At 41.7% G+C, this 23,575-nt stretch overlaps 1 long non-coding RNA gene across 1 annotated transcript; it reads left to right on the top strand.

The window, feature by feature from the left end:
• Positions 1-11,799: 11,799 nt before the first annotated feature.
• Positions 11,800-23,261, top strand: LOC118356569. Its single transcript, XR_004819847.1, has 4 exons — positions 11,800-11,921; positions 16,450-16,515; positions 21,090-21,196; positions 23,029-23,261. It is a non-coding gene; the product is annotated as an uncharacterized LOC118356569 (long non-coding RNA).
• The last annotated feature ends 314 nt before the right edge of the window (positions 23,262-23,575 follow it).

A 23,575-nucleotide genomic window follows, 5' to 3' on the forward strand; every position in this document is an offset into this window, starting at 1 on the left:
GCACTGGTTATACCCAGGTTACCTTTTTAGTAGCAAATATATCTCTTTAGTCCATGAAATATAAGCATAATAGAAGTATATTAAGTTTTTTTAATCCCCTTTAATGCCTACGTCATAGGTTTCAGTTTTAAAATCCATCTTTTATATATTAATAATGGGATCTACATTCTTTCAGTATGAATTGATATATTCATCTCCTGGAGTCCTTGAATCAAAATCTTTTGAACACATTTATTTTCCATAATGGTCTATTTAGCCCTCTTTTCCTTGCTTCCAGTCTATTCCAAATTCCTCCTGTTTAGGAATTTACCTGGGACCACGAGCACGTGGTCTACATTGTCTATCTTCATCACACCCTGTTGTTAATTTTGGTGGAAATGACATACTGGGAACATCTTGCTCAAAATTGGGTAGGGACCATGAGTTCATTTCCGACAGGAACTTGTTGCTAGTTTAGTAAATAAGTTCTTAGCATTTTTCCCTACTTAATATTAACCTTCAAAATTTTTACAATCATGTAAGTGTATAAAAACTGAGAGATTTAGTTTTCAGTCCACCTCCAATGAGGTGTTAAAAAATGTCGTGACATTTCAACTGTGCAAGAATAAATATTATAATCTTCAAAACCAAAAGACAACAGATTGGAGGAAGATATTTGCAAATGACACCTCAGATAAAGGGCTAGTATCCAAAAATCTATAAAGAACTTATCAAACTCAACACCCAAAGAAAAAATAATCCAATCAAGTAATGGGCGGAAGACATGAAGAGACATTTCTCCAAAGAAGACATCCAAATGGCCAACAGACACATGAAAAGAAGCTCAACATCACTTGGCATCAGGGAAATACAAATCAAAACCACAATGAGACACCACCTCACACCAGTCAGAAAGGCTAAAATTAACATGTCAGGAAATGACAGATATTGGCAAGGATGTGGAGAAGGGGGAACCCTCCTACATTGTTGGTGGTAATGCAAGCTGGTACAGTCACTCTGGAAAACAGTATGGAGGTTCCTCAGAAAGTTGAAAATGGAGCTACCCTATGACCCAGCAACTGCACTACAAGGTATTTACCCCAAAGATACAAATGTAGGGATCCAAAGGGGCATCTGCACCTCGATGTTTATAGCAACAATGTCCACAATAGCCAAACTGTGGAAAGAGCCCAGATGTCCATCAACAGATGAATGGATAAAGAAGATGTGAGATTATATATATATATATATAGACACACACACACAATGGAGCAGCCATCAAAAAATGAAATCTTGCCATTTGCAACGATGGGAATGGAACTACAGGGTATTATGCTAAGTGAAATAAGTCAATCAGAGAAAGACAATTATATGATCTCACTGATACGTGGAATTTATGAAACAAGGCAGAGGATCATAGGGGAAGAGAGGAAAAAAATGAAACAAAATGAAATCAGAGGGAGACAAATCATAAGAGACTCTTAATCACAGGAAACAAACTGAGGGTTGCTAGAGGGGAAGGGGGTAGAGGAATGGGGTAACTGGGTGATGGACATTGGGGAGCCTATGTGTTCATGAGCACTGGGTATTTTATAAGACTGATGGATCACAGACTTATATCCCTGAAACAAATAATACATATGTTTTTAGTTGAATTTAAATAAAATTTTAAAAATAGAATGAGTATTATAAGGCCAAACTTTTTAAAAGACATTGATTTATAACTTTTTTCCCCAACTTTACCCAACCAATGCTCAAAAATCTGATCCTCAGAGGGGTATGGTTTAAAATGTTTTAACCTTTTGAAGGGTCGATTATATTGTGGAGAATATACCATTCACTGATACTGAGAAAGTTAACAACTATCTTGGTAACCAAAGGCTTTACTGATTTCTAAAAGCCAATTCCATGAATGGCCAATTAAAAATAAAGTGGACAGGATTTTAACATACCAATAGTCAAAGATTACATGCTTAGGCATAAACTAAAAGTTACATGAAAATCTACTGAAGGGCAACCTTAAAATTCCTGAATAGAAAATTAGACTTTAAGAAGCGTAAAGTTGTACTTTATTTTTGAATAAGGAGACTTTATCTGATGAACATTTCAATTTTTCATCAGTTAATTCATCAATCTATTCTTTTTTTTAAGATTTTATTTATTTATTTGACAGAAAGGAGAACAAGCAGGGGAAGCAGCAGAAGGAGAGGGAGAAGTAGGCTTCCCGCTGAGCAGGGAGCCCGATGCGGGGCTCAATCCCAGGACCTTGGGATCAAGACCTAAGCCAAAGGCAGATGCTTAATGGACTGAGTCACCCAGGCGCCCCTCATCAATCTATTCTAATGCTAAGAAAAAGACAAAAGACTTTTAAATGTTTTGTTGTTCGTTTTCATTGTAAGGGAAAATAAACAGGCAGGAATATTTTGGAGCATTATGACAATTGAGAGCCATGTCAGTTATAAGAACTGGTTTTGCCACATGTGAAAATATATAGTACAACACAAAATCCACAAATAAACCTGAAGTCACACAAAAATTTAGTATATAATGAGGCAGCCTCCCAAATCAGTAAGAGCGGTCTGCCTTGGGATAAAGGGGTAGCCATCTACAATAGGCTGTCAGTTTCACAAGGTTCACAATAAACCAGGATAAACTCTACATGGAACTCCAGAAGTCCTGGAGGAAATAATGTGCACATTCCTTTATAACTCTGGAGCAGGAAAAGCCTGTGGTACCTTTGACTCAAAAGTCCGTTGAAAAAAACGGGTAAATGTGAACACATAAAATTCACCATGTTAAAGAAGAAAAACCATAATCAAAATTAGAAAAGCACTGAGAGGAAAAAATATTTTCAATTCACTTTAGTAGTCTTCCTAATATATAGCATAAGCTTCTAGCTCTCATTTAAGAGAAAGATTAGCAACTAGCAAATAGAAAAAGATATTAACAGTTCACAAAAACAGAACTCTTAAATTTACAAAACGATTCCTCAGGCACTGGTATAAGGGAAATACAAACAGAAACTACACTTCTGTATAATTTCTTATATGAGTTCCCAACCAAGACCTGCCCGTCTGAGGGGGCTGTATTACCTTCCATTTCCCAACCTCCCTTAGGTCTGCATTGTTTCAAGTGCCCCTTACCCATTAAATGGTTATAATCCTCCTGTAAACAAAGTACTGTCCTTCCTATGAAAATCCCTGACCTTTTCTATCTCGATTGCCCTCCCTTGCCATCAAAATTTCTCTGCACAAGTCATTTGAATTTTTCAACTTTAGAAATAAGGCCAATCCTCCGCCTCACTATCAGCAACAAGCAACAAGTGTGTACCCACGCACACGCCCCCCCCCCGCCGCCAGCCTTATCGGTGGGGTCTAAAAGTAACCAGGTTAATTGTTTTCCTTTTGGACTTTTAAAATCCACACATGATTTGTTTACCTTACTCATAGTTTGTGTTACCATTACCTTTTATTATCTTTACTAACCTGAAACTATTTCTTTAGAAAGCTTCACTATTTTTTTAATAGAAGGCATCCTCCTTTCGGATAACCCCTACTTCACAACACTGTAACTAGATTAAAACAGTAAACTACCAGCATTTCCATCACTTGGGGAGAGCCCCTGAAATTTGGGAGCTTTTCTTCCCCGTGGTTAAATGCACACGTGGAAATGGAGCTGTAAATTTTTTAGGTCAAAAATTCATGCAAGGAAATACTACTTCTCTTGGGCTACGTTCCAAGGAGCCCTCCATCCAAACCGACCAAGCGGAACCTCCCGCGGCCACGCAAATGGGGAGGAGAGGGGAGAAGGGATCCAGGAATCCGCCGGCCCACCCACAGCCACAGGGAAACGCTCCCAGGCCCGCCCGCCCGCCGCGGAGGCCCCAGGGGCGCTACGACCAGGCTCTCCCCCCCCTACCCGCGCCAGGGCACAGAACTTAGAACGTAGGCGGCGGTCCAATCTCGGCGTTCACGCCCGACCAGGCTCGCCCAAACGCCCAACTTCGCCCCGCCTCGCCCCCCTCCCCCCAGCCTGTCCCTCCAAGCCGTCGGGGCTGCAGCCACCGAGGGCCTAGGTCGCAAGCCGGGCACAGGCTGCCCACACGCTGGGGGACAGGGAAGGTCCTCAGGCTCGGAAGGGCCGCCCAAACCCGGCCCCTGGCCCCGGGCCCCCTCCCGTCCCAGAAAGGAAAGGAAAGGCAAAGGGACAAAGGCCAAGGGACCCACCTGACGGAGGCCGCGGGCCTGCGGGAAAAACCAGGTGAGCTCCGGCGCTCACGCCGGGGGAGACGGTGGGACTGCGACCCCAGCCCATCTCAGTCGTAAAGCAGCGCCCTCGAGGCCCCGGCTAGGCCGCAGCCCCTCCCCCCCGCGTCGGCGTCTCCTCCTATTCTACGGAGCCGGCGGGGGCTGGAGGTACGGGGTCTTGGGGGAGGGGGTGAGAATCCGGGTTCCTCGGTGTTGGCCCCGCCCAAGGGAGGGGTGGGACAGCCTCAGAAGGTCCCAGGTGCAAGAAGGGGCGGAGAGAGGTGGACTTGGGAAAGTCAGAGCGGAAAGCCGTGTTTTGCCGTTTGCTCCGGAAAATCAATTTGTCCCCTTGTAGGGTCCCTGCCGGCAAGACGATGAATGTGCTGAAACAAATCGAAAATGTACCGTTCAACAGTCGCAAAACTACTTAGAGGGAAAAGAAGTTTAAATAAGTACACTTCCAAACGATGTTACAAGTTTGCATCATTCTTATGCCTGAGGTTATGAAAACTTTAATTGCTCCCTCCCCAGGTGAGAGTCGGCATCCGGGGGAGCAGGCGCTCCTTCCGCCCCGTCACCTCCCTCCCGCCCTCTGCCAAGGACCTGCTGGGGAGCCAGCGCTCCTTGCGTGGGTCCGGGGCTGCTGCAGGCGGTGTCCACACCGCCTAGGTGGATGGGGATGTGCTGGGTCCGAAGGAATCACAGCGACTGGCAGGGTTCTCCTGCCTGACCGCCGTCTTGATTTATTTCTTCCTAACTATTGAAAGAGGAACACGTTGCTCTTGCAAAAGAATGCTCCCATAATGGAGACACGTGTAGATGACGGGAGGAACACGAACCTAACAGGTGATGCGGCCACTCAGTCATGAGGGGTGTTCATTGGGTGCGTGGATCCTCCCAGCAGGTTGTAACCTAAGGAGAGAGACAGAGAGATGGATGCAAATAAAGATCTTTTTAAACAGTCGTCGAGGGCGCCTGGGTGGCTCAGTTGGTTAAGCGACTGCTTTCGGCTCAGGTCATGATCCTGGAGTCCCGGAATCGAGTCCCGCATCGGGCTCCCTGCTCAGCAGGGAGTCTGCTTCTCCCTCTGACCTTCCCCCCTCTCATGTGCTCTCTCTCTCTCATTCTCACTCTCTCAAAGTAAATAATAAATAAATCTTAAAAAAAAAAAAACAACAGTCGTCGAAGGAGCTCCCCAGGTTCATGGGTCCTCCAGCTATTTGGTTACTAAACAATGAACTTTGTTGACTCTTCCTTGCTTATTTAAGAAAAAGGATCTTCATGAATACAGACATATTTCAAGGGAGAAATTGAAGTCATCTTTGCCCACACCTGCATAGTCCCCTCAAGACCATCCAGTCCAGGCTACTCCCAGCCTGGCTCAGGCTCTGACTCCCAGACCCCTTTTCTCACCCATTCCCTAGTTGTTTGGACAGAAGTGGGTGGGGATTTCTAGGGCGGTAAAGAAAGGAGACAATGAGGACCCTGAGGGGCTTTGTCCTGGTCAGGCAGCTGCCTTTCTGCATTTCAGGTCAACACAGGAAATCTCACAAAACCCTGCTGCCTTCCACTCCCAGGAGGTGGAGGGAGGGGTGAATGCTCTGCCTCACCTTCCCCACCAGGCAGAGTGGAAAGTGAATTACCTGACCCAAACCTGGCCTCTGGATCTCAGCTGCCCCTCTGGATTCCTCCCTGTGTTTCCTGTCCTTCCCTTTAGGGAGTAGGGGCCATTTCCTCACGCAGAGATCCAAGCCAAAGCCTTTTCTTCTGTCCCCCTTCCCTGGACAGACGCAGATTCGGTTACTACTGACCACCCATTGTACCAGGAGACCGAGGTCTAAATGGCTTTGCCCTCGTGAACCAGGGCTGCACAGGACGCATTCATACACACGGGGCTCTCATACTGCAAAAGCCTTTCCTCTCTCTTTGCAAAGGGCCAAAAAGCACACACAAAAAATTCCCAGCATCATTAGAGAAATCAAAATCACAGGAGATACACCTTTACACCTACCAGGACAGCTATAATGAAAAGATGGAAAATAACAAGTGTGATAAGGATGTGGAGAAATTGGAGCCCCCATATGCTGCTGGTGAGAATATAAAATTGTACAAAAACTGTGGAAAGCACGTCCGCCAAAAGTTACACTTAGAGTGACCACATGATCAGCAATTCCACTCCTGGGTATAAATAACAGACAACTGAAAACAGATATTCAGACAAAAACGTGTTCATAACTGTGGCAGCATTTTTCCTAAAGCCAAAAGGGGGAAACAACCCAAATTTCCGTCAACTGATGAATGTTTAAACAAATTGTGTTATATCCATACCATGGGTTTTTTAAAAGTTTTTTTATTAATTTATTTTGGCAGGGGAGAGAGAGCACGAGCAGTGGGGAGGAGCAGAGGGAGAGAGGGCAGCAGACTCCCCGCTGAGTTGGGATTCCCGATGTAGGGCTCGATCCCAGGACCCTGAGACCATGACTTGAGCCAAAGGCAGATGCTTAACCCACTGAGCACACCCAGGTGCCCCCATACCATAGATTTTTATTTAACCATAATATGAAATGAAGTACTGATACCAGCTAAAACACTGATGAACCTTGAAAACATTATGATACATGAGAAAAGATAGACACCAAAGAACCACACATTGTAAGATCTCATTCACTAAAAATATCCAGAACAGGCAAATCTATAGAAATAGAAAGTCATTATTGATTGCCAAGGGCTAATGGGATGGGAGATGTTGGGAGAAAAACTTTTCCTCTACCAATTTAGTACAGTGACTGGGGACTGCAAATTAATTAACAGTAAATTAACAAGAGAAAAGCTTATTTACTATGTGAGAGCTTTTAGATGAAGAGGCTCCCTAAAGAGCTTGAGATAGGGGTTTATATACCATCTTCACAAGGGGGGGTGCACTTCAAAGGATGGAAAGTTCTTATGAGGTTTGCTTATGCAATCTTTTGGAATGTTCTAAGTCTCAAGATCAGGCCTCCCTGATTAGAGACCCCCCCTAAATGGGGGTGGGGCAGGTTGTGGCAGCTGTCTCATAAAACTCTGCTGGGGCGCCTGGGTGGTTCAGTCAGTTGAGCACCTGCCTTCGGCTCAGGTCCTGATCTCAGGGTCCTGGGATCGAGCCCCACGTCGGGCTCTCTGCTCAACAGGGAGTCTGCTTCTCCCTCTCCCTCTGTGCTCTCTCTCAAATAAATGAATAAAGTCTTCAAAAAAAAAAAAAAAACCCACTGCTTTAGCCAGATAAGAGGAATTCAGACAAGGCTCCTGCAGCTCTTGTATCTCAGGTGTTTTCACTTTGAAGCTATCTTTATACCATTCAGGTGGGTTATCAGTCCCATCAAGAGAATGGGAATTAAGGTAAGAATACTGCAATCCACTGATCAATGTTTACATCACCAAAAATGTGAGCAACAGATATCATGTGCATTCTGATACAATATAATAAGAGTACAAAGTGTCGACTATAAAATGTTCTGGCTAAAGTAACTGAGCCTAAATCTAACCAAGTTCATAGATGTCACTTCGGAAATTCTGTTTCTCATGGAACGTGGCCAGCACGAAGATACATACAGAGAAATCTAGAATGTGAGTAATTCTACAGGACAAATAATTCAATCTTTTCATCAAAGGCGCGGCAAGAAAAAAAAGGGGGTGGGGGTGGTTATCAATAACAAGAGGATTATGTCATATTTCAGCCAATGGTATGTATGATCCTTGTTTGCTTCCCAGTAAGAACAAATCAAATTTAGGGGCGCCTGGGTGGCTCAGTCGTTAAGCATCTGCCTTCGGCTCAGGTCATTATCCCATGGTCCTGGGACTGTGCCCCACATCGGGCTCTCTGCTCCGCGGGAAACCTGCTTCTCCCTCTCCCACTCCCCCTGCTTGTGTTCCCTCTCTCGCTGTGTCTCTCTCTGTCAAATAAATAAAATCTTTTACAAAAAAAGAGAATGGGAATGACTGATAATAAGTATGAACATTCTTTTTGAGGTGATGAAAATGTCCTAAAATTTATGATGATGATTGCTGCACACTTTTCTTTGTATTCTAAAAAAGTGACTAGTATACTTTAATGTGGTGAGTTACATGTTATGTGAATGGCATATCAATAAAAAAAATGGGAACCAGCACATCAATTCAATAAAATTTAGGTAAAAGAGTTTTAGAAAATTGTACAGTGTGGGTAAATTAAGGTAAGAATACTGCAATCCACTGATCAATGTTTACATCACCAAAAATGTGAGCAACAGATATCATGTGCATTCTGATACAATGTAATAAGAGTACAAAGTGTCGACTATAAAATGTTCTGGCTAAAGTAACTGAGCCTAAATCTAACCAAGTTCATAGATGTCACTTCGGAAATTCTGTTTCTCATGGAACGTGGCCAGCACGAAGATACATACAGAGAAATCTAGAATGTGAGTAATTCTACAGGACAAATAATTCAATCTTTTCATCAAAGGCGCGGCAAGAAAAAAAAGGGGGTGGGGGTGGTTATCAATAACAAGAGGATTATGTCATATTTCAGCCAATGGTATGTATGATCCTTGTTTGCTTCCCAGTAAGAACAAATCAAATTTAGGGGCGCCTGGGTGGCTCAGTTGTTAAGCGTCTGCCTTCGGCTCAGGTCATGGTCCCAGGGTCCTGGGATGGAGTCCCGCATTGGGCTCCCTGCTCCGCGGGAAGCCTGCTTCTCCCTCTCCCACTCCCCTTGCTTGTGTTCCCTCTCTCGCTGTGTCTCTGTCAAATAAATAAAATCTTAAAAAAAGAAAGAACAAATCAAATTTAAAAGACACATTCAAGTCCAACAGGTTCATTACACATGGATGTTTTCATGTGGCATCAGGGAGTAATTGTAAAATTGTTGTTAGATGTAATGATGGTATTTTGCTTATGTTTTTTTAAAGTCCTATTTGTTAGAGTTTATGGCACAGTAGAGTACGTGGGAGGAAATACCTTCCTTGAATTTGTGCATGAGGACATATGATATCTGGAATATGCTTTGAAATATATATAGGCAAAAAAAATTAAATAAAACATAATTGGCAAAATATGGGTCCTTGTTGAAGCTGGTTGGTACATAGAATATTTGTTATATTGTTATATCTGCTTTTTTTGAAATGATCCATTTTTTTTAAGATTTTATTTGAGAGAGAAAGAGCATGAGCAGGAGCAGGGGAGGGGAGCAGAGGCAGAGGGAGAAGCAGGCTCCCCGCTGAGCAGGGAGCCCCACGTGAGGGTCGATCCCAGGACCATGGGATCATGACCCCAACAGAAGGCAGATGATGAACCACCTGAGCCACCCAGGCGCCCCAAATGATCCATGTTAAAGAGCTAAAAAAGTACACAAAAACAACTATGCCAACCAAAACTGATAAAATCATCATATTTTGAGTATGTTATTGAGACAGACAGGTAGAATACCCAACTGAAAGTGTTGATTATGGTTACATTTACACATCTATAATTGGTTACGTTTCCAGTTAGGACTGAAGACAGGTGATTTTTTTAAATTTGTTTTTAAATTTTAAGTAAACTCCACACCACACATGGGGCTTGAACTCACAACTCCAAGATCAAGAGTAACACGGTCCACTGACTGAGCCAGTCAGGTGTCCCCAAGGGATTTTAAGCACAATAGTCCCCCCTTATCAACGATTTCCTTTTCCAGTTTGTTACCCACAGACAACTGTAGTTCAGAAGCAGATGCTCCTTCTGACATAGTTTAAGAAGGTCAATAGTAGCCTAACACTATGTCACCATGCCTACTGTCATTCCTCTCACTTCATCCTGACACGTAGGCATTTTATTATCTCCCATCATCATAGGAAGGGGAAGAACGAGTACAGTACAATGAGATATTGTGAGAGAGAGACTACATTCACATAACTTTAATTACAGTATATTGTCATAATGGTTCTACTTAATTATTAGTTATTGTTAATCTCTTATGTAACTAATTTATAAGTTAAATTTTCTCATAGATATGTATGTCCAGGAAAAAACATGGCATATATAGGATTTGGTACTCTCTATGGTTTCAGGCATCCACTGGGGGTCGTGGATCATGTCTCCCACAGATAAGGGGGCCTACTATATTGTAGACATATTCAAGAGCTTAATTGAGGAGCATGGTATCTAATAGGCCCTTGTATTAAAATGCAAATATGTGGAAGGAAATTCTGAAAGACACACACTATATGGTTAACAGGTTCACCAGTAGGAATGGCATAAACATGAGGGCAGAAGGTCAAGGTGACTCATTTTTGCTGAGCACCTACTATGTGTCAGACACCATTCTTAATGCTAGAAATACACCATGAAAAAGGGGGAAAAAATCCCAGCTCACGTGGGGCTCACCTTCTAGTGGGGGGGGGTGAAAAAATAAGACCAATGAGACACATATATATCAAAAGGGATAATGATCCGAGCTTTCCAGCACATGCAAGCAGGAGAGGGGAGTAGGGCATGGGGTGGCTGTGGGGATTTGCACCTTCAGGTGGATTGGACACCTCATTGAGAAGGTGACATAAGAGATGAAAGAAGTAGGGAGAGAGCCCTGTGGAGATCTGAGGAAGAGAGCTGCAACGAGAGGGAATATCCTGTACCTCTTTCTGCTGTTACTCTGTTAAATCTTTTAGCCCCTGACCAATAGTCATTTTCCCTCCAGTTTTGATGTAATAGGTGCTGTGTTTAGGGCCAGGATTACCTTGATGGTTTACGTAATCAAGATATGTTTGGGGCACCTGGGTGGCTCAGAAGGTTAGGCGTCTGCCTTCGGCTCGGGTCGTGATCCCAGGGTCCTGGGATGGAGCCCCGCATCGGGCTCCCTGCTCAGCAGGGAGCCTGCTCCTCTCTCTCCCTCTGTGGCCTCTCCCCCTGCTTGTGCTCTCTCTCTCTGTCAAATAAAAAATAAAATCTTAAAAAAAAAAGATATGGTTCAAAACCTTTGCCACTTTGAGTAAGTTGAGGCTCTAGCCATGCGTACTAAGCATGTATGCTTCTATATGTTGTATCTTTCTTGAACACGTGCATAAGTTATTCCTTGCTTAGTGTCTTAAGTGGCTAAGTCCAGTTTTATAAGCTGTTCACAGCTATTTGAGTGACAGTGCTGTACAAAATCCAAACTGTCCCTTGCCACCTAGTGCCAGGATATTCATCCCTCACTGGAATCATTAAGTAGCAAGTGGGGAACATTTCTATATCCGTGGATATAGGGCTAACAGGATATTTATTTCATTAACCTCAGGGACAGTAGCTTAAGTAAGCAGAAAGGTTGATCAGTATCTCTGGCCACTGAATCCCAGCAAATTACAGTGTGAAGTCACCAAATGGTCACAGCTGATGACATCACAGAGGGTTTGCAGCGTATAAAGCCCAGACCATCTTTAAGTCTAGGCTTATTTCTCCCAAGGGTGTGCGGTGGCTGGAAGGGTTCCTGTTACAGGGCTAGTAAAAGACTGGCGTATTTTTCTCTTCTCATGCAGAATCTTTACTTAGAGAAATTGATTTGTATCCGCAGCAAGGGTAATCAAAAATAATGTCTTCCCTTTTCAGCTCACAGTTTTAGAAGAAAACCGAAGAGTGTGATCGACAGTATGTGCTGCCCTTGCCGTGGTGTGGACTCAGAGTTCAAGCCTAGACGAGGAGCAGACACTGACGTCACACTTCTGAAAGGTAAGTAAGTCAGCTCAGTTGTATTTTGATTCTGTGCTACCCCTTCTGCACATAGGCTCCTTTTTCAAAGTAGGCCTCGCACTGAACTTCCTCTGTTAATATCTGGTTAGCACTGTGTCCACGTACACTCAGTCTCTCTAATCGTTCATTACGATGATCATGAGAGATCATAAGCCTGGGGGATTGGAAATATTAACCTATCTGGCCATGATGTGACTAGAGCTGGTTTCATGGTGAGTTGTACCTTGTGTTTTATCCCCTTGATATTTACAAGCATGATTTTCTGAAATGTTTCAATCCAGTTTATACCGGTGACATGGAGGTCTTGTAGGAATCATGTGTACATTAGACAACAATTAATATTTTTATAGCTCGGTTTTTAGTGCTCAAGATGGAGCAAAGAAAGGTGGTGTTATTTCAGTACCTTGATACCTTCTAAAGCTGTCGGAGTAGCCTGATACTTTCATTAACCCTAGAACTAGGAAAGATTTGAGGTGATCCTGTTTGTCTCCCTGGACTGCTGAGGAAAAGGATGATGTTGAAACTTCCTCTATGAGGGCACCTGGGTGGCTCAGTTGGTTAAGGGTCTGCCTTTGGCTCAGGTTGTGATCCCAGGCTCCTGGGATCGAGTCCCAAGTCGAGCTCCCTGCTCAGCGGGAAGCCTGCTTCTCCCTCTGCCTGCAACACTCTCTGCTTGTGCACTCTCTTCCTCTGTCTCAAATAAATAAAAGTTTGTTTTTTTTTAAAAAAAAGAAACTTCCCTTGTGAAATGTAGTCTGCTAGAGGGCTTTCTAGTTAGCAGTTTTATTTATACATAATCAGAATCTCTGTTGGGGAGAATCGAGCATGAACTCGCTTGTCATTTCTTTGTAAGACGAAAACTACACTTGTGAATGCCAATTCTATGTTCTTCTTTCGGTCTGTGGCACAGAGCAGGCTCAGAGTAATAGTGAAAGATGAGTAGCTTATTATGATGATGTGTTCTTTGGTGATTTTAACAATAACACACATGTAGGTGATTTAGAACGTTATGCAAGTTCTTAAAAAGATTTTATTTACTTGAGAGAGCAAGTGAGCGAGAGAGCACAAGGAAGGGGGAGTGGCAGGCAGAGGGAGAAGCAGGCTCCCCACTGAGCAGGGAGCCTGATGAGGGACTCGATCCCAGGACCCTGGGATCACGACCTCAGCCAAAGGCAAACACTTAACCCACTGAGTCACCCAAGCGCCCCTCATTCTACAAGTTTGATGAAGGAGTCCTAAGAGGCTGTTTGTACTGGCTTATCACCTCCTATGGACCATATCCTTGGCACAGTCTCTCCTGCTGATGTGGTGAGCGGGTCAGGGTTCTGCAGACACCGGCTTCGTGTACCATGTGCCAGTTCCTAAGCTCTGTGAATCAGCAGCTGGAGCAGGGAGAGAGGAGAGCATGTGGAGAGAGAGGGGAGGCAGGACCCAAACACCCCTGTGATCTCGTCAACCTGCTAGCTCTGATTTTGAACAAATTTCTTTACTTCTCCAGGTTTTGATCTTCAACGAATATGTGGGGCAGTTAAATGAAAAGTTCTTAAAAATGCGTGCTCAAGGACCTTTCCAAGAATCTGATGAATAGTGTGGAAATTAATTTTAAAGTACATGCATATTGAGCATCTTCATGTCTCTTGGCCATCTGTATATCTTCTTTGGAAAAATGTCCATTGAGGTCCTCAGTCCATTTTTTAAGCAGATTCATTTTTTTTCTGTGTTGAGTTGTATAAGTTCTTTATATATTTTGGATATTAACCCCTATTGGCTATATTATTTGTAAATATCTTCTCTCATTCAGTAGGTTGCCTTTTTTTTTAAGATTTTATTTATTTGACAGAGCGAGAGAGAGAGACAGTGAGAGAGGGAACACAAGCAGGGAGAGTGGGAGAGGGAGAAGCAGGCTTCCCACTGAGCAGGGAGCCCAATGTGGGACTCCATCCCAGGACCCTGGGACCATGACCTGAGCCGAAGGCAGATGCTTAACAACTGAGCCACCCAGGCGCCCCTGCCTTTTTGTTTTGTTGATGGTTTCCTTTGCTGTGCAAAAGCTTTTTATTTTGGTGTAGCAATCACTAATCATGAGAGAAGTGCAAATCAAAACCACAAGGAGATATAGCATCACACCTGTCAGAATGGCTAAAATCAAAAAGACAACAAATAACAAGTGTTGGCAAGGATGTGGAGAAAAGAGGGAACACTTGTACACTATTGGTGGGAATGTAAGTTGGTACAAACACTATGGAAAACAGTATAGAGGTTCCTCAGAAAATTAAAAATAGAAATACCATATGATCCAGTTATTCCACTACTGGGTATTTACCCAAAGAAAATGAAAACCCTAATTCAAAAGATATATGCACCCCTATGTTTATTGAAGCATTATATACAGTAGCCAAAATATGGAAGCAACCCAAGTGTCCATCAATAGATTAATGGATAAGGAATATGTGGTGTCTGTGTACACACACACACACACACACACACACACACACATCACACACTTGCTCAGCCGTAAAAAGAATGAGAACTTGCCATTTGTAATAACTTGGATGGACCTAGAGGGTATTGTGCTAAGTGAAATAAGTCAGGGAAAGACAAATACCATATGATTTCACTTATATGTGAAATCAAAAAAAAAACCCACAAATAAATTAAAAAAAAAAAAACAGACTCTTAAATACAGAGATGAACTGGCAGTTGCCAGAGGGGAGGTGGATGAGGGGATAGGCAAAATAGATAAAAGGGATGAAAAGATACAGGCTTCCCGTTACTAAATAAGTCACAGAGATAAAAAGTACAGCATAGGGGCACCTGGGTGGCTCAGTTGGTTAAGCATCTGCCTTCAGCTCAGGTCATGGTCCCAGGGTCCTGGGATCGAGCTCCGCATCGGGCTCCCTGCTCAGCTGGGAGTCTGCTTCTCCCTCTCCCTCTGCCCCTCACCCCCACTCATGTGTTCTCTCTTGCACTCTGCTCTCTCTCAAATAAATAAAATCCTTTAAAAAAAAGGTACAGCATAGAAAATGTAGTCAATAATATTGCATTAATGTTGTATCGTGACAGTGACTATACTTATGGTGAGCACTGAGTAATGTATAGGATTGTATAATCCATATGTTGTACACGAGAAACTAATATAACATCATATGTCAATTATACTTCAATAAAAAAATTGAAATGCACATGTACACATACATACACAAATTTGCAGATACTTTAGGAACTTTAAGGAAACCTCTGATATCATTCTTAAGAGCACCTGGATTTAAGGAGCTCCATGTCTCTTCTTCCACTTTCACTCATCTGTGATTCTAGCGGCTTCCATCACTCAAATCATATAGGCCCCTTGCCCAAAACTCAAATGAATTCCCTTTGGAATCACCATAAAAATAATTCCCAAGCATGGCCAACAAAACGCTGGATCAGACCGGTCTTTGCTCTGATTACTTAACCAGGTTTTTCCTTGGTTGCTTTGCCCCAAACACACAACTTTTGGGTTTTTTTTTTTAAGTTTTATTAATAGAAGTATAATTGACAGAATACAAACTGCCCCATTTAAAGTGTACAATTTGAGGTGCCTGGGTGGCTCAGTCAGTTATGCATTTGCCTTTGGCTCAGGTCCTGATTCCAGGGTCCTGGGATGGAACTCCCTGAGCTCCCTGCTCAGCAGGCAGTCTGCTTCTCCCTCTGCCTCTGCCCCTCCCCCCACTCATGCACACACTCTCTCAATTAAATAAAAAAATCTTTAAAAAAATTAAGTGTACAATTTATAAAATCGATATATGTTACCCCTGAGAAATGATCACCACAATCAAAATAACGAACACATCCATTATATCATGTTTTATAATCCTTTGGAACATATAGTAATGAAAACTACACTGTTGCTCCAAAGAGGTTATTTAGATATTTATTTCCTGCTTAACTAAGAATAATTTATCATTAAGGCAATTACATATATATTTATAAAACATGTACCTGGTGTATTTGAGTGTACCTGAGAAATTTTTTTCTTATATATTTGATACTTTCTTCCCTAGATCAAATGTTATTTAACTAAAATCTGTCATAGGAATCCTGAATTAATGAGTGTCATTGTATGTCCTATCACTGCTTTTGATTTAAGGGTATTTTGAGATTTAATCATTGTAAATATGGAGTCTTTGGCACAGTTCCAACCATAAGAAATTATGAACGAAATTGTATAGAATTCTATAATCATAAAAGTTAAAAATATTTGGAATTCCTTAAAAGTAGTGAGAATTTGGTCAAGATATGTTCATGGATTCTTGGTTATGGTCCTTGAGAAGCCTACTGTTGAACTCAATAAGTCAGCTAAGGAAACAGTATGTGGTAGCTTATGCATTATGTGTGGTCCAGGTCAATTTCTCTTTAATGGCAATTGACATAAAAATGACAGTCTGAATAGAAGAATAGACTGGCAGTCACCTTTTGCCTGAGGGATATGATACAATAATTTCTAATTGCTTGTGTTTAACCTTAATAGAGTCTTCGTGGACTAGGCAAAAGTTGAGGAAAGTGACCAACAACAGCAGTGGCCATTTTCAAAAAGGTAGGGCTTACTAAATATTTGATATAGTTGTTTTACTTAATAACTTAATTACATTACATATACTCTCCTTTCTGTTTCGTGACACTTTGAAATTTTGTTTTGGTTATACAGTTCTTGATATTTGTGGATTTAAAACTTTTTTTTTTAAGATTTTGTTTATTTGACAGAGACAGCGAGAGAGGGAACACAAACAGGGGGAGCGGGAGAGGGAGAAGCAGGCTTCCGGCAGAGCAGGGAGCCCGATGCAGGCTCGATCCCAGGACCCTGGGACCATGACTTGAGCCAAAGACAGCCGCTTAATCAATGGAGCCACCCAGGTGCCCCTGGATTTAAAACTTAATGACAGATACTGATTTCTTTTTTCGGTAGCATGATAGTGAAGCACTATAAACAAGGAAAACATTTGTCAACTGGCAAGTGCTTGTGCTTAAAGAAATACATGATACAGGGGCGCCTGGATGGCTCAGTCGTTAAGCGACTGCCTTCGGCTCAGGTCATGATCCCAGGGTCCTGGGATCGAGCCCCGCATCGGGCTCCCTGCTCAGCGGGAAGCCTGCTTCTCCCTCTCCCACTCCCCCTGCTTGTGTTCCCTCTCTCGCTGTGTCTCTCTCTGTCAAATAAATAAAATCTTAAAAAAAAATTAAGAAATACGTGATACAATCTTACCAACCATGAAATATGAAGTTTTTATACATAGCTTTATAATTAAAAATTACATATATTAATTAAATAAAAAATAAATTTTGATGTACATGCACATCTGTGATAATATCACCAAATCAACATAAGGAACATATTCACCATCCCCTGAAATTACCTTTTCCCCTCGGTTATTCTCCCCTTACACATCCCTGTACCTATCATCCCCTGAAAGTCATTGATTTGCTGTATATCACTATACAAAATTTTGAATTTTCTGGAGTTTTATATAAATGAAATCATAGAGTATGTACTTTTTTTTTTCCTGGCCTTTTAAACTCAGAATAGTTGTGAGATTCATCCATGCTCTTTGTGTCAATGATTCATTCCTTTTGTTGCTAAGTGGTGTTCCATTGTATGGATATGCCATAATATGTCCATTCATCTGTTCACGGACATTTGGAGTGTTTCCAGCTTTTGGCCATTATAAATAAAGCTAGGTACATACGTGTGTGGGTCTCTGTGTGAACTTTCATTTCATATACCTTCATTTCTATTGAGGTATAATTTACCTATTGTAAAATTCACTTTCAAAGTGTACAAAATTGTATGAGTTTTGACAAAGGTATTTAGTCATCATGTACCCACTATCATAATCAAGATATGGAATATTTCTATGACTCCAGAAAGTCTTCTCAGGTTCCTTTGTAGTCTGTGACCTCATTCTACTTCCAGCCCTTGGCAACTACTGATCTAATTTCTGTCCATATAGTTCTTTTTTTAAAATCATATACATGGAATCATAGAGCAATAATCCATTTGTTTCTGGCTTTGTTTACACAGCACAGCACTTTCAAGATTCATCCATAGTGTATCCTCATCAATGGTTCATTCATTTTTATTGTTGAGTATTTCATCGTATGGATATATTTTGTTTATCCATCTGTTGCTGGACATTCAAAATGTTTCCAGGATTTGGGGTTTCTGAAAAGCCTTATGGGAGAACTTTAGATCTTCATATGGGTTTAAGTTACAGTCCAGAATCCTTTTATTTCAACTTAAAGGATTTCCTTTAGCAATTCTGGCAGGGCAGATTTAATAGTAATGAACTCCCATCAGCTTTTATTTATCTGAATTTCTCATTCCATTGCATTTTGCGCTTTTGCCGTGATTTTGTCCTGTTCTTTCATTTGGGACATATTCCTCTGACTCATTGTGTCTGTTTCTATGTATTAGGAAAATCGGCTACATTTCCTGATCTTGAAAGTAATGGCCTTGTGAGGTGAGGTCCTGTAGCACCCTGGAGTGCAATGTCCCTTGTTCACCAGAACTAGGCGCTCCAGGGGTGTTGCATGTGCCCTGCTTTGTGGCTAAACTGCATTGCATTCCTTCAGGTTTCATTTCCTTTGAACAGATGGTTCTTTGTGGAATTACAAGCTAGTAACCTAGTTCTCTCTGCCATGGTCTCTAATGTCACTCCTCTTGATAGCAACAAAATGGTGTATCTCTCCTTCTTTCTCTCCCTGCTTGGAGTGACCTTACTTGGTTTCCTTGAAATATTTAATTAAAAAATTTTAGGGCGCCTGGGTGGCTCAGTCGGTTAAGCAACTGACTCTTGATTTTGGCTCAGGTCATGATCTTGGGGTCCTGAGACAGAACCCTGAGTCTGACTCCATGCTTGAGATTCTCTCTCCCTCTTCCCCTCCCCATGCTCGCACTGTAAATGAATGAATGAATGAATGAATGAAATCTTTAAAAAATTTTAAATGATAGTGCTACTTCATGTAGACTTGCTAGAATTTGAGTTTGCCTTTTCTTTGCATGTGAATGACTTATATAAATGTGGTAGGTAGAACAAATGCCAGAATGATTACTATGCTAATGTGATTTAAATCTAGATTTGCTTCTCTCCTGAAAGCATAACTACCATTAGGTTCTATCAAAAGTTTCATTTCTTTTTCTCTTAAATCCTATGAAACTTCAGTATAGTATTTCTCTCTTGTTGGTGTAAGAAAGGAGCACAAGTGTAAAAGGTCTCTAGTTTTCAGCCTCTGATAGCAACATAAAGGGCTTATGTGGTCTCTCTTTTGAGAGTTTGGCTTATCTTGGAGTAATCAGTTTTCTGTCAACAGGAATTAGAGTATCACTGAAGTTACTTCAGGATTTCTTTGCTTTTCTGCTGGTAGAATAAATTTAAGAGCTTGAGTATAAAACGTTTGTATGAAATTGTCAGTTTTATTGGTGAAAGAAGTTGGATCTTTTTATTAGAACTTGATGCATCAAATGTTATTGTTTCAAGGAACACATTCAAAATTCCCTTTGAGAATCTTAGAGTCAACTTAATTTGGGGCTGGCATTGTCAGCAATAAGCAAATGATGATTATCTGTCACAGCTTTTCTGTAAGATTTTATTTTTTAAGTAATCTCTATACTCAAAGTGGCACTCAAACTCAGAACCCTGAGACTAAGAGTCGCATGCTCCACCAACTAAGCCAGCGAGATGCCCCGGTCACAGCTTTTAAAAACACATATTTTTAAGAAAAACAGCACTGAAAAATAATTTTTAGAAAAAGAAATTTCAGGGGCGCCTGGGTGGCTCAGTCGTTAAGCGTCTGCCTTCAGCTCAGGTCATGATCTCAGGGTCCTGGGATGGAGCCCCATGTTGGGCTCCCTGCTCAGCAGGAGGCCTGCTTCTCCCCCTCCCACTCCTCCTGCTTGTGTTCCCTCTCTCGCTGTGTCTCTATCTGTCTAATAAATAAATAAAATCTTTAAAAAAAAAGAAAGAAATTTCAGTGTTTGATGATTTATTCTCATCACCAACATTTAAAATTAAAACGAAAGTATATATGTTCTTCCAGCTGCTTGTCTGGCTTCTCTCGTTCTGAGTCATTTAAAGTGGCAAGATAAAATAATTACAAGAAGGAGTCTCAGCTTTGTTATTAATTGACTGTGGCTTCAAGTAAGTCACTTACACTCCTCAGATTTTCATTTCTTCATCATTAACAGGAGAGGGTAAGATTAATGAACTCTAATAAGACCCCTTCCATTCACGTATTTCAGATTTGTGTGATTCCGATTTTTTTTAAAGATTTTATTTATTTGTCTGAGAGAGAGAGCACAAGAAGGGGGGCAGGAGGCAGAGGGAGAAGCAGGCTCCCCGCTGAGCAAGGAGCCTGATGTGGGGCTCGATCCCAGGACCCTGAGATCATAACCTGAGCCAGAGGCAGACGCCCAACCCACTGAGCCACCCAGGCATCCCTGTAATTCTGATTTTATGTGTGGTTACAGAATGTTTAGCCAATTTAAATTACAAGCAGAAAGATTCAGTGCTTTTCTGAAAATGTACAAATGAACTATTTACATAAAAAAGGAAATTGTGGACAGTGCACTTGTATAGGCACCAAGCTTGGGGGGAAAAAAACCAACGACGTGGAGAAGATAACTTTGCGGGGGGTTGGAGATGAGAGTGTGGATTCAGAGAAATCTTAACATGAATAATAGTCAAGTTGAACTATCTCACACTGGAGGTCCTCCGTCTTCTGGGAAGTTCATTTACTGTCCATGAAGGCTCTTGGGGGGGGGGGGTGTTGAAATTTAAATAGACTAGAAAAGTCCCAGCCACGGTGGGACATTTTCCAGGACTCAAGTAGGGATGGCTATAACAATTAAAATAGTAAAGATGTCCATGATAAACCATGCAAAACTCCTTTTCCGGAAATGAAAATGAGTTTGGCTGTCTTTGGTCGGAGACCTATTTCTTCATTCCGCCCACTACACCCCCTATCATCAGCAGCACTAGCCGTACCCCCACATGGGTCCTTAATTGTCGTGAAAATAATTGTGACTGAGGATCTGAAATGTAATGCTGTATTTCATACATAATATTGTTTAAAACTATATGATTAAGTGTACATTTATGCTGGTGATCATTGCAGGTAAATGAAGAATTCGGAGCCCGAACTGAAGTTTAAGCCAAGATGCAAAAAAAGAAAAAAAAAGGATCAAAGAGCCTGGGACAGAATCCTGGCAACAGTGAACCCAGGTAATAAAACTAGATCATATTGTGTCATGTCACGGTGGGTTCTATGGCAGGAAATTATTTTGGTAGATGGAAAGAATGTGTGACCAGTAGACTTTCTGGCAAAATTAACATTTTTGTTTATGTAACTCTACCAGTTTGATTTTATTTATTTATTTTTTAAGATTTTATTTATTCATGAGAAACAGACAGAGAGAGAGGCAGAGGCAGAAGGAGAAGCAGGCTCCCTGCGGAGCAGGGAGCCCAACATGGGACTTGATCCCAGGACCCTGGGATCATGACCTGAGCCGAAGGCAGATGCTTAACGGCTGAGCCACCCAGGTGCCCCAGGTTTGATTTTCTAAGACCGTAAACCGTGTTCATATGTGGAAGAGACTCAGGCATCAGTTTGTTAAGCCACACTGAACGTTTTGTGACAGAATATATTATGCAAGCAAAACTGTTTTCGTGAGGAAATTGTCATGAGGATGTGAATAACTGGGTCCACAATAATTCCTTTCAAAAAGAAAATCCTCAATTTCATGATTACCCAAAGTCCTTTGTAGACCTCTCGGCCATCATTTAATAACCTATGAACATGATCTATCCACTTTGACAAAAACATCCGTGTATACTTAACGTCTTCATAAGAATGTCTAAACTCCTCAGCTGGCTGAGAATGGTCCTCAAGACAGCTTATGTTTGGAGGGAATATGCAGAAAGTGAAGACTGCATCTTAACAGAGGAAATGCTCACTAGGTGTTTGTTTTTTAAATTTGTCTCTTTTTACCATTCTACTAAAAGCTTATGTCGAACTCCAAACAACCCAATCTAGTGGCCTTTTCCCAAGTTCGTTCTGTTTCACTATAATATTTTATAATTTTCCACTACATTTATTTTTCCTATCCTTCCCTTTTCACATCTCTGAGAAGTCAGTTACTCTTTTTTCACCCCCGAGGTTTTGTCCTCAGCTCGTGACGGATGACATGCATTCATGAGGAGGTAGCCTGCTGTAGTCGAAAGGGAGCTGAGGGGCACCTGGGGGGCTCAGTCGGTTACACATACAGCTCTTGGTTTCGGCTCAGGTCGTGATCTCATGGCTTGTGAGATCAAGTCCCACATGGGGCTCCATGCTCAGTGGGGAGTCTGCTTGAGATTCTCTCCCTCTGCTGTCCCCTCAAATATATAAATCTTAAAAAAAAAAAAAAGAGAAAGGGAGCTGAATTAGGTGGGTGTAGAACGGCATTCAAGTCCTAATCATGTTTCGTACTAACTGCATGAACTTTGTTCAGTCCCTTAAATCTTGGGAGTCTCAGTTTCTGCATCCACAAGAAGTGAGATGAAACTTACCCTACCTATGTTACAAAGTTATAATGAGGATCAAAAGGGATAAGAAATGTAAAAACTCTGATAAGCATATTACTGTGCAAATGGCTATCGCTTACATTATTAGACGACAGCTAGGTCATTGGCACTGTGAGAGAGACTCTGTTGAGAGCTAATTGGCTCCCAAGGGGAATAAACCATGACTTTATAGGAATCATCCCTATTTTGAGACCTTATATTAATTACCTATATTTGAACCAACTAGTCTAACAGGCCCAAGCTGTGGAGATTAATTCTTCTTTGTATTTTCTCACCATGAAATCTAATTTTGCATCATTTGGGTTCGTCAAATATCTGTAGAAGTCTTTTGCCTATACTGCTAAGTCCTCGAATGGTGATAAATAATGAAAAGCATGATAAAATTCTTTTAGCACCTTGAATGTATAAGAAAACGCAAACATCTACTGTTATGAGTTATCTGCTACATATTTTATTGGCAGAATTTAAACATTGGATTCTTTATGTTACAGGAGCATGGGCCCTCAGGTTGCCCTTAAATTTCAGGATCTCTTCCACCACATTCACAGGCAGATGGAGGGCCACGCCCACCACCACCTCTACCCGTGCCATCTCTACCCCAAGGAGTTGTTCCTCCTTCTCCAACTTCTTAACCTAGAATAAGTGGTAAACTATCATCACCACTATCACCTTTGTTGGAGGACCTCCTCCTCCAAAATCACCACTTGCTGTGTCTTATGGAATAAAGCAGAGATAAATGTATTAGTCTGAATTCCATGTATTTATTCTTGAAGTGCATGACTTGATTCTCCTTTGTAAGAATGAACTCAAAGGGAAAACTTTGACTACAGAATGTTCTTGAGCATCTTCTGGCCCTCAGTGGTCATTAATGTATGAAAACTGCATACCTGTGGATATTATATAATGTTAGAGAATAAGACTGCTGACTCTTGATTTCCCTTGTGAGCTCATTGTCTTATGTTTCTCTATCAGACAGTATCTCAATTGGAAACTCCATAGAGTTAACTCCATAGAGATATAAAATTCATATAGCAAGGA

This window comes from Zalophus californianus, chromosome X (assembly GCF_009762305.2).
Source record: "Zalophus californianus isolate mZalCal1 chromosome X, mZalCal1.pri.v2, whole genome shotgun sequence".
In the NCBI taxonomy this organism is placed as follows: Eukaryota; Metazoa; Chordata; class Mammalia; order Carnivora; family Otariidae; genus Zalophus; species Zalophus californianus.